Genomic DNA, 15,839 nt, shown 5'->3' with positions numbered 1-15,839 from the left:
GTAATGTTTTAAGCTACACTTATGTTATAGTTGAACATTTCAAGCCACTCAGTTAAAAAAAAAGGAACACTCAGGTTAATATTTTTGATTGTACTGATATACTGGAGTTTTAAGGGAAAATAGCTTTTATTTTGAGAGACATTTTTGATCAAGGATCAGTATCCTTGACATGTTCTTTGCACACAACTTTAGATTTTATATACTGTTTCAATCATTGATGTACAGTAAAACATTGATTTATGCAGTGAGCAAATAAAAGTTGTTCTTTGGACTTTTAAAGTCCTGACATATTTTTGAGTGCTATGTAATTCTCAACAGCTGTTATCCAGTTGACTGGTGGATAAAGCCCATTCTGTCTTTGTAAGTCCTCAAAATGAACTTGGAGATTACCATCACCACAGAGACTGCGCTGCAGTGGCAGAGTGTCCTCAAACTCTTGAATAACTTCCTGTGACACTGGGAATCCACAGTCCCTTGCATCAAACCTAAGGCCAGTCAGAAATCAAATCACTGAGTAAACTTATTGCAAATATTAATAAAACCTACAAATGCTAAGGTGAAAAATGATAACCCAACACTTCAATTTTTAAATAGTTTTAAATTTGGTGACAAACATGACAATGTTTGACCCTCAATGTTGACAAGATCTTTTCAAATATGGTCATTACATTTGCTTGTACTAAGACACTGTTGTACACTTTGCAAATCAGAAAAATCCACCTTTTAACTTTGTGGATTGTACATTGGTGGGTTTTTTTTTTTTGGTCTAAGAGTATCTGACTTTTTTTAAATTGTCTAGTTTTCTGATTTAAAATAATAGGATAATCGTCAAGTGAAGGACATTCCACTATACACTTCTATGTCAGCTATAGGCAATCAATCACATTTTCTTCGATAATTAAGTTTAATCATTAAGTAAAAATGAAATCTGATATTTACAGAACATGGTCACATATTGCATGGATTAAATACGAACCTGTGAGGCAGGTGATACATGGCTTCTGGTTTACCAGAATGACAACAAGACTGACGAACAGGGCGGATGGTGTGGTTATTCCAAAGTTCTCTGTACTCATCAAGGTCTTTCTGCAAGATGCTCAAGAAGACATACCGTAGAAGGCACTTATGCTCATGGCTGCCATTGAAAAGGTGCCTCTCTCTCAGGTCACTGAAGAGCTCAATCCAGAACTGAGTCCTAATGATGGAATGACAGAATACATGTTTTACTTCAGTGCTTAATAAATTTTATATGGAAATTATTTCTAAAATAAATGTTTCAAACAAAAAGGTATTATTTAAACTCTCTCTCTCTCTCTCTCTCTATATATATATATAGATATAGATACAGGGAGTGCAGAATTATTAGGCAAGTTGATTTTCTGATCATATTTTTTTTCCAAGCACATTTTACCAATTCCAATCCACATCAATCTTAATAACTACTATTAATATTGTTTTTAATCATTTATAAGTGATATATAATTGTTCATGAAGGCTGGAAATGAAGAATGCCCTATATTCAGGTGTGCAGAATTATTAGGCAGGTTTTCTTTTACAGATAAAATGAGCCAAAAAAGAGATTTAACTCAGACTGAAAAGTCAAAAATTATTAAATACTCATGAGAAGGACGCAATACTAATGTAATACTAGAAATTGCAAAGTTAAAGCATGACCATTGGACAGTGAAATGCTCATTGGGTCAGCTGGGTCATACAAAAACAGCTGGAGAAGAAAAGACACGTTAACTGCAAAATAATTAAGAATTAAGGTGAAGAATTAAGTGTGAAACCATCAGGAACCCTTTAGTCTCCAGCGCCACCATTTCCCAGTACTGAAACCTACCTGGAGTCTTCAGAAGTGTGAGGTGTCAGGATCTCAGAGACTTAGGTTAGGTGAAGAATCCTAAAAAATGACCCGCTCTTAATAAGAATCACAAGCTGAAGTGTTATAAAGTACATGAAGACTGGGTTTTTATAGGCCTTATAGACAGACAGCTTGAGAGTGACTCCTGAAGGACCAGCACCACATCCTCTTGAACCACTGTTTGAAGAATTTATCTTCCAGAATCTGGCAGTAAGGTGTGGGAGTTCACTTTTAGTCCATCTCTTATCCTGAAGTTTTGGAAGATCATTTAGTCCATCTCTGCAAGATGGACATTTCAGGATAAGAGATGGACTAAAAGTGAACTCCCACACCTTACTGCCAGATTCTGGAAGATAAATTCTTCAAACAGTGGTACAAGAGGATGTGGTGCTGGTCCTTCAGGAGTCACTCTCAAGCTGTCTGTCTATAAGGCCTATAAAAACCCAGTCTTCATGTACTTTATAACACTTCAGCTTGTGATTCTTATTAAGAGCGGGTCATTTTTTAGGATTCTTCACCTAACCTAAGTCTCTGAGATCCTGACACCTCACACTTCTGGAGACTCCAGGTAGGTTTCAGTACTGGGAAATGGTGGCGCTGGAGACTAAAGGGTTCCTGATGGTTTCACACTTAATTCTTCACCTTAATTCTTAATTATTTTGCAGTTAACGTGTCTTTTCTTCTCCAGCTGTTTTTGTATGACCCCGCTGACCCAATGAGCATTTCACTGTCCAATGGTCATGCTTTAACTTTGCAATTTCTAGTATTACATTAGTATTGCGTCCTTCTCATGAGTATTTAATAATTTTTGACTTTTCAGTCTGAGTTAAATCTCTTTTTTGGCTCATTTTATCTGTAAAAGAAAACCTGCCTAATAATTCTGCACACCTGAATATAGGGCATTCTTCATTTCCAGCCTTCATGAACAATTATATATCACTTATAAATGATTAAAAACAATATTAATAGTAGTTATTAAGATTGACGTGGATTGGAATTGGTAAAATGTGCTTGGAAAAAAAATATGATCAGAAAATCAACTTGCCTAATAATTCTGCACTCCCTGTATCTATATCTATATATATATATATATATATATATATATATATATATATATATATATATATATAATCAATGCAAAGAAAACTATAGCATCAGGAAAAAAGATTTGCATTACATTTTAATCATGTTATTCTCATATAATACATGTTTAACTGTAATCCTCTGACGTGACAAAATTATTTTTTGTACTATTGTACTATATTTTGTACTATAAAAATAGTACATTTCATCACATTTTTTAATATATATTAAAAAGCCTATACCTTTGCTTTCTGAAAAAGGACCACCAACTTTCGATCCGTTGATTTGCAGTTGATGTGCCATACATGTGACTGTGTGCTCCTGCAAAGTCATCTGTATGCTGTGCTCTTAATGCACAATGAATGGCTACCATAGTGCCATTTTCTGTCCCACAGTCTGTGCGAAGGCGTGCTGGAAGTCCGAAGTCTGATACACACTGCAGGTAATAGTATGCAATTATCACTGGGTCGTTATTAGAGCTGCCACTTTGGAGCCACATCACTTTCCTAGAAAACCCATCAATGCAGCCACTGATGGCAACACCAAATGGTTTGAGCTTGTCATACCCATCGACATGCCATACTTGGTTTGGTCCTGCTGTAAAGTACCCTCTTCGGACAAACCTGTGTCTATGGCGAAGTTGAACTCCTGATGGATCCAGTCTGCGAATTGCATGCATTACATCGTCCCTTTTAACTGTCATGAAATACTTCTGACGCAATGTCTGCCACAGAGCTCTGTAGCCTAAAAGCTGACCGGAGCCTGTCAGTTCATGTGTAATAGCTGCATCCACAGTGCCACTGGGAGTATAGTCTGTTCTTCTTGTTAGGCCTGCATTCCTTAGCCTTCTCTTTAAGGTGCTCAGACTCAGGAAAATGTTATGTTTTGTTCCAAGAAAGTCAAGGATCACTTCATATGTGTGGCCCTCTGAGAAATATTTCTGGATTAGGCCTGCCTCTGTGAGTTCATCTGACACAGTTCCTGGGCCTGAAGGGAAAAGAGAACAGTGTTATTAGGAATGTATAAATCCCCAAATATAATCTTAAACATAAAAATGTATCAGCAGCAGTAACAAAGAAATAAAGAGGCCAACTGATTGATACACTTCAAAGTGTATGAAAAATACGTTTTATTTACATAGCGCCTTTGTATTTAACCTGCTCAATTTGTGGACAAATCCAGGTAGTAAAAGGCACAAACAATTGGCATTGGACTGGCAATTAAGCTTACCACTTTTAACAGTTAGGTCATATTTGAAGGTTTATTTTGACGTTGAAAAAACAAAACAAAAAAACATGCAATGTATTTGTGTTTAGTTCTGTATGTCACACTAGTTCTGCATGTCATACTATAACCTGGTTCAACATCTTAATAAATTAACATGTGATTGTGTGTGTGACAAAGACTGTTGCAGCACTGAGAAGAAATGTGGGAAAGCTCCCTTTCACCTTCACAGTGCAGCAAGGACAAGACATAACAACAATGTACATTAAGGAAATGTTTTTATTTAGGGTATATTTAAGTACCTATGAATTTGAAAGTGTTAGGATTAGAAACAAAACTAAAAATTGTTGCACACAAAGACTTTTCATAACACATTGTGTCCATAACTTGCATACAAGTTAAAGACCCTAAATAATGTTAAAGAATTTCAAGGAGAAAAAAAAAATATTTCAGAAAGTGAACTTAAAAGTGGAAATGAGTCATATTTACCCATGGCATTATAGGAGGGTTAAACAGCCAAAATAATCGCAATCAACTGTGTGGGTTTATCAGGTTGTCTTTTTGTTGACATTTACAGCAGAGCTTACCATTCTGTAGAAAAGGTGCCAAAAATTGAATGTTGCTACCACAGGAACCACAAAAGCATCCAATAGGTGCAGCCAATTCGAGTCCACAATATGGACAATACATAACCTAGGAAAGGAACAAAGTGACTGCTTAGTGGTAAAAGTTATTGACATATAACTAAGCAAATGCATGTTAGACCTTCTCACAGCAGATGTAAGAGAAGCCCTTAGTTACCCAAACATGTTTTGAGTTTATGCACAAAAGTTACACACTGCAAAGGAAATATAGCTCAAGACTCATAAGAAAAAGTTAATGGGATGGAGAAATAGGCTATTTTTATATGCCTACTGTAGTATCCTCCAGTCAAGGTTTAATTACTTTAATCGCCATTAAGGTTATTTATTTGTTAACTGATAAAACAAACAAGAAAAAATGGCATTTTATTACTCATGTTGGAAAAACATACTGGTAATTTTACTTGCGTGTTCCCTACAGTTTTTACAGTTCAAAATAATAATGTTTCACAGTTAAACCGTGTCAGATTATTTAGGCTAATAATATAAAAAGAGACTAAGCAATTATACAATCAGGATTTTTAAATAAACAAAAAAAAAACCTCACCTTTCAGGTCATTGACAACACCTCTGGCGAGTACACAATTAAACAATAAGCAGGTCCCAGTAGGGTTCGTCACTTATTTGGGTCCCCTTGAAACATTTCCGTTGTGGTCTGTGCTATTTGCAGCGCGTTTGTCTTTTTGTAAGTGTTGTGGAGTTTGCAGCGCGTTTGTCTTTTTGTAAGTGTTGTGGAGTTTGCAGCGCGTTTGTCTTTTTGTAAGTGCTGTGGAGTTTGCAGCGCGTTTCACTATTTGTAAGTGTTGTGGAGTTTGCAGCGCGTTTCACTATTTGTAAGTGTTGTGGAGTTTGCAGCGCGTTTGTCTTTTTGTAAGTGTTGTGGAGTTTGCAGCGCGTTTCACTATTTGTAAGTGTTGTGGAGTTTGCAGCGCGTTTGTCTTTTTGTAAGTGTTGTGGAGTTTGCAGCGCGTTTCACTATTTGTAAGTGTTGTGGAGTTTGCAGCGCATGTGTTGTCAAACTGATGAAGGTGTTTTCTTTATTTGCTGGTGTTTTCTTCATTTGCAGCGCGTTGAGCTCTCTCGGCCACCGTACTGAATAAGCTTCATTGAGGATCGCAGCTTATCGTTGCCTAACAACGGCCGACACCACCGGAGTGCAAGCCCTAAAAATAGATTAATTTAACAAAGTTTACTCACCTCAAATTCTCTCTGTAGAGAACAAATCCATGTGGCTTCTTCAGCCAGGACCTCACACATATCCTGCGCGTTTTTCCTCTTTTTTTTTTTTGTTATTTTCCGCACAAATATAGCTGCAGCTGAAGAGCGCCAGCTGTTTGTTTACATCCATTTTCAAGATCCCGCGCACAGTGTGTTGCTTAGCAGCGGTCTCAATCGTAAACGTTTGCGTTCTTCTCCGACTGTCAACGATTAAAATCGGCTCCAGTCGAAGGAAACAATCGGTATGTGTGTTCAGTTCAGTCTTAGAATGTTACAGCTAATCGTTAGGTGTGTCCCCGGCTTAATAGACAGTGTTTAGGACATTCACAGTTAGTTATCAGCGCTTTTATCTCTTCTCTGCAGGTGTTGGGCTTTGATGCTGTATAAACTGGAGAGTTTCCTGTCTCCTGTAAGTCAAGTGTGTGTGTGTGTGGGTGTGTGTGTGTGTTAGTGTGTGTGTGTTAGTGTGTGTGTGTGTGTTGATCTTCATTGACATAGTCCAAGTAATTCATGTGTCTTCTTTGAAACACAACATTAATCTTAAAGTTAATCCTGTCTCCTGGTTTGATTTAAACCTCAGTTTAGTCCTGGAGTAGCTCTAATCTTCCTCCAGGAAATTAGTTCATTAAACTCTGGCCTAGACGAAGTCTAGAACTATTTAAAACCATGGCATAGAAAGCAGATTTCTGTTAATCTGGTATAAAAAGCCATTTTAGTCTAGGACTAGGCTTAATCTCTGTCTGGGGAAACTGCCCTATAATGTAAGTTTTGCAAACATTGTATTTGTACTTTATTATTTGTACTTTATATGGACATGCTAAATGGCAAAAGATCTGGTCCAAATTGCCAAACATTTTGGACAAGAACCACTAAAATGTAGACAGGAAGAGGCCTTACATGTTTTGTGCATGACTTAAACGTCACCATCATTAAGCTTTCAACAACTTTTTCAGTCTTTGTTTAAAACATTTCCCTAAAAGTTCAAGTTGTAGTTTGCTGGAGTTCAATTATAAACACAATTAAAGCTGCAAGCAGCGATGAAAGGGCCCTCGCACCCAGGCTAACCACCACCCACTGGCATCAGGACAACAGTGAACAGTGGGTGACATGGATGTAAGTGAGAAAATACAGGAGAAATATAGCCAAGTCATTTCAAAGTGCCACACTTCCTGCTGCCAACAGGTGGCGCTTTGACCGTAACCGAATATTGCCTTGTTGATGTCTTCAGGCCAGGACTATTATCAAACATGTGAAGTTTGGAGCAGATCGGACATTGTATGCCTGAGATACTAGAACTTCCTGTTTCTTGGCTTTAATCGCATATATTTGCACTTAGCCAAGTGTTTCATGATTTAACATATTTCTAGTATGTTTGGTACATTATGGCATATTAAAATGTTTTTCTGAGAGTGAACTAAAGTGTAAAGCATACCATTTCCTGTTGCCAGCAGGTGGCGCTATGACTAACTGAATATTGGCATATAGATGTCTTTAGGCCAGGACTCTTATCACACATGTGAAGTTTGGAGCAGATCGGACATTGTATGCTTGAGCTTCATCATTCATGGCGAAACATCAGAATTTGTCAGGCCGCCACGGACACACCCTTCAACGAAAACACAAGATCTTTGCAATTAAATGTCGCTAAGGCCTTAAGATTAGACTGACCATATATGATGATGTTATTATTAAATGTCTTTAAGGAGTTAATCACAGTGTAAAATATGTCATTTCCTGTTGCTGGCAGGTGGCGCTATGACTGCAACTGAACATTGGCATATAGATATCTTCAGGTCAGGACTCTAATAAAACTTGTGAAGTTTGGGGCAGATCCAACATCGTATACCTGAATTACAACAACTTCATGTTTCATGGCGAAACATCGAACTTTGTCAGGCCGCTACGGCCACACCCTTCAGCGAAAACTCTAGATCTTCGCAATTTAATGTCATAAAGGCCTTTAGATTAGACTGACCAAATATGATGTTGATCTGATTAAAGCTCTAGGAGGAGTTCATTAAAGTACAACATCTGGAAATGGAAAAAAATTGCACAAATTTTGCAAAGAAAATTCAAAATATCTGACTTCCTGTTGGTTTTCAGATTTTTCAGACTTTTTTGTAGGTATTGGGCTGTTAGATGTGTGTACCAAATTTCATACCTGTACGTGAAACGTAGTGTCAGGGGCACTTTGTTGTATTTTTTTAGGTGGCGCTATTGAGCCATTTTGCCACACTTAATTCTGAAACCCATATCAGACGTAAATTTTCACCACTTCTGACACATCTGCAAAGTTTCATGAGTTTTCGAGTATGTTTCAGCCCTCAAAAAAGTGATTCACCTTACATGGCGAAACATCAGACTTTGTCGTCACCACAGACACGCCCTTCAACGAAAACTCAAGATCTTTGCAATTTAACATCTCAAAGGCCTTAAGATTATACTGGCCATATATGATGTGCTTCTGGTTTAATCTCTATGAGGAGTTAATCATAACTGTACGTGAAACGTAGCACGAAGGGCGCTTAATTGAAATTTTGTAGGTGGTGCTATCGAGCCATTTTGCCACACCTAATTCTGAAACCCATACCAGATGTAAATTTTCACCACTTCTGACATGTGTGCAAAGTTTTATGAGTTTTTGAGAATGTTTAGGCCCTCAAAAATGCGATTCATTTTGGGGAAGAAGAATAATTGGCTGAGCAATTCCAATAGGGTCCTCACACCATCGGTGCTCGGGCCCTAACAAGGTTGTGAAAGCAGACTAGTGAGTAGTTTACCTGTTCGGCTGATGATGTTTAATGTCCCAGACAACCTCTGTTGTCCCATTTAGCCAATTGTTAGCAACAATTTTGAGAAGTTTTTTTTCTGCCTCTTTTAACTTTTTATTTATTTATTTTTTTTAATTGTGCAAAAGTATTTATTTTAAAGAGTTATGTTTATTACGTGTTAATATCATGCTAAAAAATGTGTACGCTAATAGACATTTTTAGGACATCCACAGTTAGTTATCAGTGCTTTTATCTCTTCTCTGCAGGTGTTGGGCTTTGATGCTGTAAATAAACTGGAGAGTTTCCTGTCTCCTGTAAGTCATATGTGTGTGTGTGTCTTGATGGGTGGGGAGGAGGAGTTCATCAGCGCTGACAGTTAGATATATATGGAGAAAGTCATAAAAGCCTCCTCTGATTTGTCACTGAAGTTGTTTGATGGTTTCCTCTGTTGTGTCTAATAAGGTAATAGTGAGTGTGATTGGAGGGTGTTGGACCTCTTTCTCTCTCATTAAGGGGTGTGAGAGGATGCCTGTACTTCTGTATCATCAGTGCGGAGAAGCTTGAACTGGATGTTGAATTAATCAAGCAGAGAGAGATGGAGAGATGCCTGACACTCATTTTACTGACTACAGTTGTAAAACTCATCACAGCTGGTAAGTACACAAGTAGAAAAAGTGATGAACTGATGTTACTTTCAGGAATTATCTCAAGTGGTTAGAATTGTTTTTTTTTTTTAATTGCTTGTTTTAAAAGGTTTGACTGTAATGTGGTGTTTCAGACAATATAATCATATATTAAGTCACATGCCTCTCTTTCTCTACAGACAGTGGGAATGTGAGGTTGGTTAATGGTACCAGTCGCTGTGCTGGTAGAGTGGAGGTTTTTCATAGAGGTCAGTGGGGAACAGTGTGTGATGCTAATTGGGATTTGGCTGATGCTGCAGTGGTGTGTAGAGAGCTGGACTGTGGAGAACCTGTAGATGCTCTTTCTAATGCACACTTTGGACAAGGATCAGGACGAATCTGGAGGAGTTATGTCAGATGTGTTGGTTCAGAATCCTCCCTGAAGGACTGTGAGTCAGCAGGATGGGGTAAAGCTTACTGTGATCATACTAAAGATGCTGGGGTCATCTGCACAGGTATACTTTCCCAAACCCTGTCACACTAAGAACATGTTTCTCTGTACCAAAAACAATGTGTTTCATTGAACCCTCTTACCTATTTATTTATTTATTTTTTTAATTATACTTAATTATGCCTAATAACTAGGCTTAACTGCAGGTATTGTATACACTTCAAGTTAGTAAAAATAAAAGTGGTGGGTTGAATTTCAACAATGTTTATTCTTATGCTATTAAAAGCCCTACATGCCTTGTTGGTCAGATCTTTTAACGCCATGTCAGACTGTCCAGATGCCGAGATTGTCAGACCCAAATAATTATAACAGATGACATGATTAATTTAGTGGTTCTTAATTCCGGTCCTAGCACATATACATTGCCACACAGTGGATCTAGGAAAAAAAAATTACGTTGCGCATGTGCATTGGGTCAAGTCAAGTCAAGTCAAATTTATTTATATAGCGCTTTTACAATTGGTAATTGTTTCAAAGCAGCTTTACATATTAGAAGCACAGAAAAAAAAAGGGAAGTGGTTAAAACTGTACAAACAAGCGTGGTAATATGTAACATATACAAGATGGTGCTACATTAAGCCAATGTCGGCTGACTTCCAGGGGTGGAAAAAACCCCCTAGGAGAAAAACCCAGCGTGCTAGCACTGGGAAAAAAGTCCTAGGAGGGAAAAAACCCCTTGGAAGATATATATATATGTAAATGTATATGGAGATCAAAATCTGAATTGTACATTTTTATTATAGAGTTTAAAAATCGATTATATATAAATATATGTAAGCGGATACGGGGATCCTGGGCTACGTTGTAGTCAGGTCCAGACGCAGGTTCTCCATCTGACCTGGATACGGCCTGGATCCAGCACCCGGCAAACCTCAGGATAAGCAGAGAGACAGATATTAGCGTAGATGCCATTCTTGTTCTGATGTACAGGTATATCTAGTGTTATAGGAAATGTTCTCGGTTCCGGCCGACCTAATTATTGCAGCGTAACAATCCTTTAACGGATTTGAAAAATGTTAATGTATTGATAATGTGTTATGTGTATGCAAGAGCAAAGAGATGTGTTTTTAGTCTAGATTTAAACTGACAGAGTGTGTCTGCTTCCCGAACAATGCTAGGAAGATTGTTCCAGAGTTTAGGTGCTAAATAGGAAAATGATCTGCCGCCTTCAGTTGATTTTGATATTCTGGGTATTATCAACTGGCCTAAATTCTGAGATCGCAATAAACGTGAAGGACTATAATGCATTAAGAGCTCACTTAGGTACTGGGGAGCTAAACCATTTAGAGCTTTATAAGTAAGTAGCAAGATTTTAAAATCTATACGATGTTTAATAGGGAGCCAATGTAATGTTGACAGAACTGGGCTAATATGGTCATACTTTCTGGTTCTAGTAAGAACTCTAGCTGCCGCATTTTGAACCAACTGTAGTTTGTTTAAAAGCCGAGCAGAACAACCACCCAGTAGAGCGTTACAATAATCTAGTCTTGAGGTCATGAATGCATGAACCAACTGTTCCGCATTTGTCATTGAGAGCATATGTCGTAATTTAGATATATTTTTTAGATGGAAGAAGGCGGTTTTACATATACTAGAAACATGACTTTCAAATGAAAGATTGGTATCAAAGAGCACACCCAGGTTCCTAACTGAGGACGAAGGTTTAATGGAGCACCCGTCAAGTGTTAGAGAGTATTCAAGGTTTTTTCGTGAGGAAGTTTTTGGTCCAAAGATTAGGAAATCAGTTTTTTCTGAATTTAATAATAAGAAATTTCTTGTCATCCAGTTTTTAATGTCAGCTATGCATTCTGTTAGTTTTGTGAATTTGTAGGTTTCGTCAGGGCGCGAGGAAATATAGAGCTGAGTATCGTCAGCGTAGCAGTGAAAACTAACACCATGCTTCCTAATTATCTCTCCTAAGGGCAGCATGTACAGAGTGAAAAGCAACGGTCCTAATACTGAGCCTTGTGGTACCCCATATTTAACCTGTGATCGATACGACATCTCTTCATTAACTACCACAGACTGATAACGGTCAGATAAGTATGATTTGAACCATGCCAAAGCAATTCCACTAATGCCAATATAGTTTTCAAGTCTTTTTAAAAGAATGTTATGATCGATAGTGTCAAAAGCAGCACTGAGATCTAATAACACTAATAGAGAAATACAGCCACGATCGGATGATAGGAGTAGATCGTTTGTAACTCTAACGAGAGCAGTCTCAGTACTATGGTATGGTCTAAATCCTGACTGGAAATCCTCACAGATTCCATTTCTTTCTAAAAAGGAACACAGTTGTGTTGAAACTGTCTTTTCTAGTATCTTTGACAGAAAAGGTAGATTCGAGATTGGCCTGTAATTTACTAAATCTCTCGGATCTAGTTGAGGTTTTTTAATAAGAGGTTTGATAATAGCCTGCTTAAAGGTTTTTGGCACGTGTCCTAGTGTTAAAGATGAATTAATTATATCAAGAAGTGGACCTACGACCTCTGGAAGCATTTCTTTCAGTAGTTTAGTCGGCATTGGGTCTAACATACATGTCGTTGATTTTGATGATTTGATAAGTTTAGATAATTCTTCCTCTCCTATAGCGGCGAATGATTCTAGTTTTACCTCAGGGACACTACAGTGCACTGTCTGAAGAGAAACTGTAGACGGATGCATGTTTATAATTTTCTCTCTAATATTATCAATCTTGCAAGTAAAGAAGTTCATAAAGTCATTACTGCTGTGCTCTATGGAAACGTCAGCAGTTGAATCTCTGTTTCTAGTTAATTTAGCCACTGTGTCAAATAAATACCTAGGATTATGTTTGTTTTCTATTAAGAGATTTGAAAAATAAGTAGATCTAGCATTTCTTATGGCTGTTCTGTACTCAATCATTTTTTCTTTCCACGAAAGGCGAAAAACTTCTAGTTTTGTTTTCTTCCAACTACGTTCAGCTTTTCTAACAGTTCGTTTTAGAGCCCGAGTGTGCTCATCATACCACGGCGTTGGATTAGTTTCCTTAATCTTCTTTAGACGTAAAGGAGCGACCGCATCTAATGTGCTGGAAAAGAGAGAGCCAATAGTTTCTGTTGCAGCATCGAGTTCTTCTAAGTTGTCAGGTATACTAAGGCGATGAAACTGCTCGGGGAGATTATTTATAAAGCAATCTTTAGTGGCAGACGTGATTGTTCTACAATATTTATGGCTGGGTGGTGGTTTTGTAGCCTTGGCTAATTGTATTATACACGAGACTAAATAATGATCTGATATATCATCGCTCTGCTGTAGAATTTCAACAGCATCAATATCTATTCCATGCGACAGTATTAGATCTAGGGTATGATTACGACAATGAGTGGGTCCTGACACGTGTTGTTTAACTCCAATAGAGTTTAAAATATCTGCAAATGCCAATCCAAATGCGTCTTTATTATTATCTACATGGATATTAAAATCACCAACAACAAGGACTTTATCCGCAGCCAGTACTAACTCTGATAGAAACTCAGCAAATTCTTTGATAAAGTCAGTATGGTGCCCTGGTGGCCTGTATACAGTAGCCAGCACAAATGTCAACTTACATAATGTTACATAAAGCACCATCACTTCAAAGGAATTATATTTGAAATTCTTTTGAATGATTCTGAATATATTACTATAAATTACAGCAACACCTCCCCCTTTGCCTTTCTGTCGAGGATTGTGTCGATAATCATAACCTTGAGGACTAGATTCATTTAAAGTAATGTAATCGTCTGGTTTTAGCCAGGTTTCTGTCAAACACAGCAAGTCTAGTTTATTGTCTGTGATAATTTCATTTACAATAAGTGCTTTTGAAGAAATAGATCTAATATTCAGTAACCCAAGCTTTATCATTTGTTTATCTGATTTATCTGTGATTTTCATTTTTTGAACATCAATTAAATTTTTACCCTTAAAAGGTTTTGGAAGTTTTTTGTATTTATTAGTTCGAGGTACAGACACAGTCTCTATGTGATAATATCTAGGTGAAAGTGTTTCTATGTGCTGTGAATTATCTGAGTTCTGTGACGTGAGGCGGCTAGCAGACGGTCGGTTTAGCCAGTTTGTCTGCGTCCTGATCTGGGCCCTGGTTTGTCATGTTTCAGCTCTAAGACTATTTGCCAAATTTCTAGAGAGAAGAGCAGCACCATCCCGGGAGGGATGAATACCATCTCTTTTCAACAGATCAGGTCTGCCCCAAAAGCTTTTCCAATTGTCTATGAAACCTATATTATTCTGCGCACACCACTTAGACAGCCAGCCATTGAGTGATGATAACCTGCTAACTATCTCATCACTCCGACGAACAGGAAGAGGGCCAGAACAAATTACTTTTGCTGACATTGAATTTGCGAGTTCACACACCTCTTTAATGTTAATTTTAGTGATCTCCGACTGGCGAAGTCGAACATCATTTGTGCCGACGTGGATAATGATTTTAGAATATTTACGTTTAGCATTAGCCAGCACTTTTAAATTTGCTTTGATGTCAGGTGCTCTGGCCCCCGGCAAACATGTGACTATGGTGGCTGGTGTCTCTATTTTCACGTTCCGTGTAATAGAATCGCCAATTACTAGGGCACTTTCAACAGGATTCTCAGTGGGTGCGTCACTGAGTGGGGAGAACCTGTTTGATGTTCTAATCGGAACGGAAGAGTGGTGTTTGTTCTTGCCATTTGTAAATATAAGAAGACGATTTCAAAGTTTGTTGCACAGTATGTTCTACACTTCCCGTGGCGCTATGACTGTGACCCACAATAGCCACATTCACATGTTCAGCACCCATAAACAAACACAAATTTTATCTAAATCAGACAATGCACTTAGAAGTTATGAGATTCTTCCTGTTTCCTCAAGTTGTCAGTAATTAAATCCCTCACCATGGCACACCGTTTGAAGATTTATAAAATCCCATTAGGAGGATTCCGTTTGACAGAGCTACTGAATGTCAGGATAAGTTTTTCAGGTCAATGAAAACAATATATGTACTATGCAGAGTTTCATACGTATACATACAGCTATGCACATAAGTATGCAGCAAGTTTATAGTGTGAAAAGGGGGTGCTGCAGACCCTCCCTGCCACTCACATGTGCTATCTTTTGCAAGGGCCTAATGGTTTACAACTCTGACGTGAGTGCCAATTTTCTTGTGTTTGTATGCATGTTAAGGGCTCCAAAGCTAAGGCCCCCAATAATCCTTAGTATAACAATAAGGCACTGTCAGTGCTTGGGCTATAATTACACTTTGATATGTTGCTCATTTATATTCATAAATTCATATCCTTTGGCATCCAATTTATTCTATGTTTTGATATTCTATTGTCCTGCTTATTCTATCCTTAGCTTATATAATTGTTTATTTATTTTAGTAGCTTTCTAATTGTTACATCATAGGTTTTAATATTTTAATTTTATTTTAAGGCACTATTTATTCAATTTTTACAAAACATCTTGGTAAAAAGACACCACAGTATATATCTGTCCTGTCACATATATAGTGCCCTCCATAATGTCTGGGACAAAAAACTTTTTTTCCTTTGTCACATTTCCCCCATACTCCACAGTTTTAGATTTGGAATAAAACAATGCACAAGTTGTTAAAGTGCTTAATCTCAGGTTTTATTAGAGGTGCCTTAGATTCAAAAATTGAATTTACCTCGGCATAGTTGAATAACAAGAGTTCAGTACATGAAAATGACATACAGTGAGTCTCAAACACTGTTGTTTCCTCCTTCTTATATAAATCTCATTTGTTTAAAAGACCTCCAAAGAACAGGTGAATCTCAATATAACACCGACATTAATATGTACGCCCCCAACATTTGCATATGCCAGCCCATGTTCAAAGCATTACACAAGGGCAGGCAGTATTAACGTCTGGATCTGTGCACA

The 15,839-nt window shown here is 37.6% G+C and overlaps 1 pseudogene; it reads left to right on the top strand.

The window, feature by feature from the left end:
- The first annotated feature begins 1,014 nt into the window (after positions 1-1,014).
- LOC137024486 (uncharacterized) overlaps positions 1,015-15,839 on the top strand; it is an 86,420-nt pseudogene continuing 71,595 nt past the window's right edge.

This window comes from Chanodichthys erythropterus, chromosome 8 (assembly GCF_024489055.1).
Source record: "Chanodichthys erythropterus isolate Z2021 chromosome 8, ASM2448905v1, whole genome shotgun sequence".
Lineage (NCBI taxonomy): Eukaryota > Metazoa > Chordata > Actinopteri > Cypriniformes > Xenocyprididae > Chanodichthys > Chanodichthys erythropterus.
The sequence above is the reverse complement of the archived record's forward strand: the minus strand, read 5'-3'. Positions and strand labels throughout refer to the sequence as shown.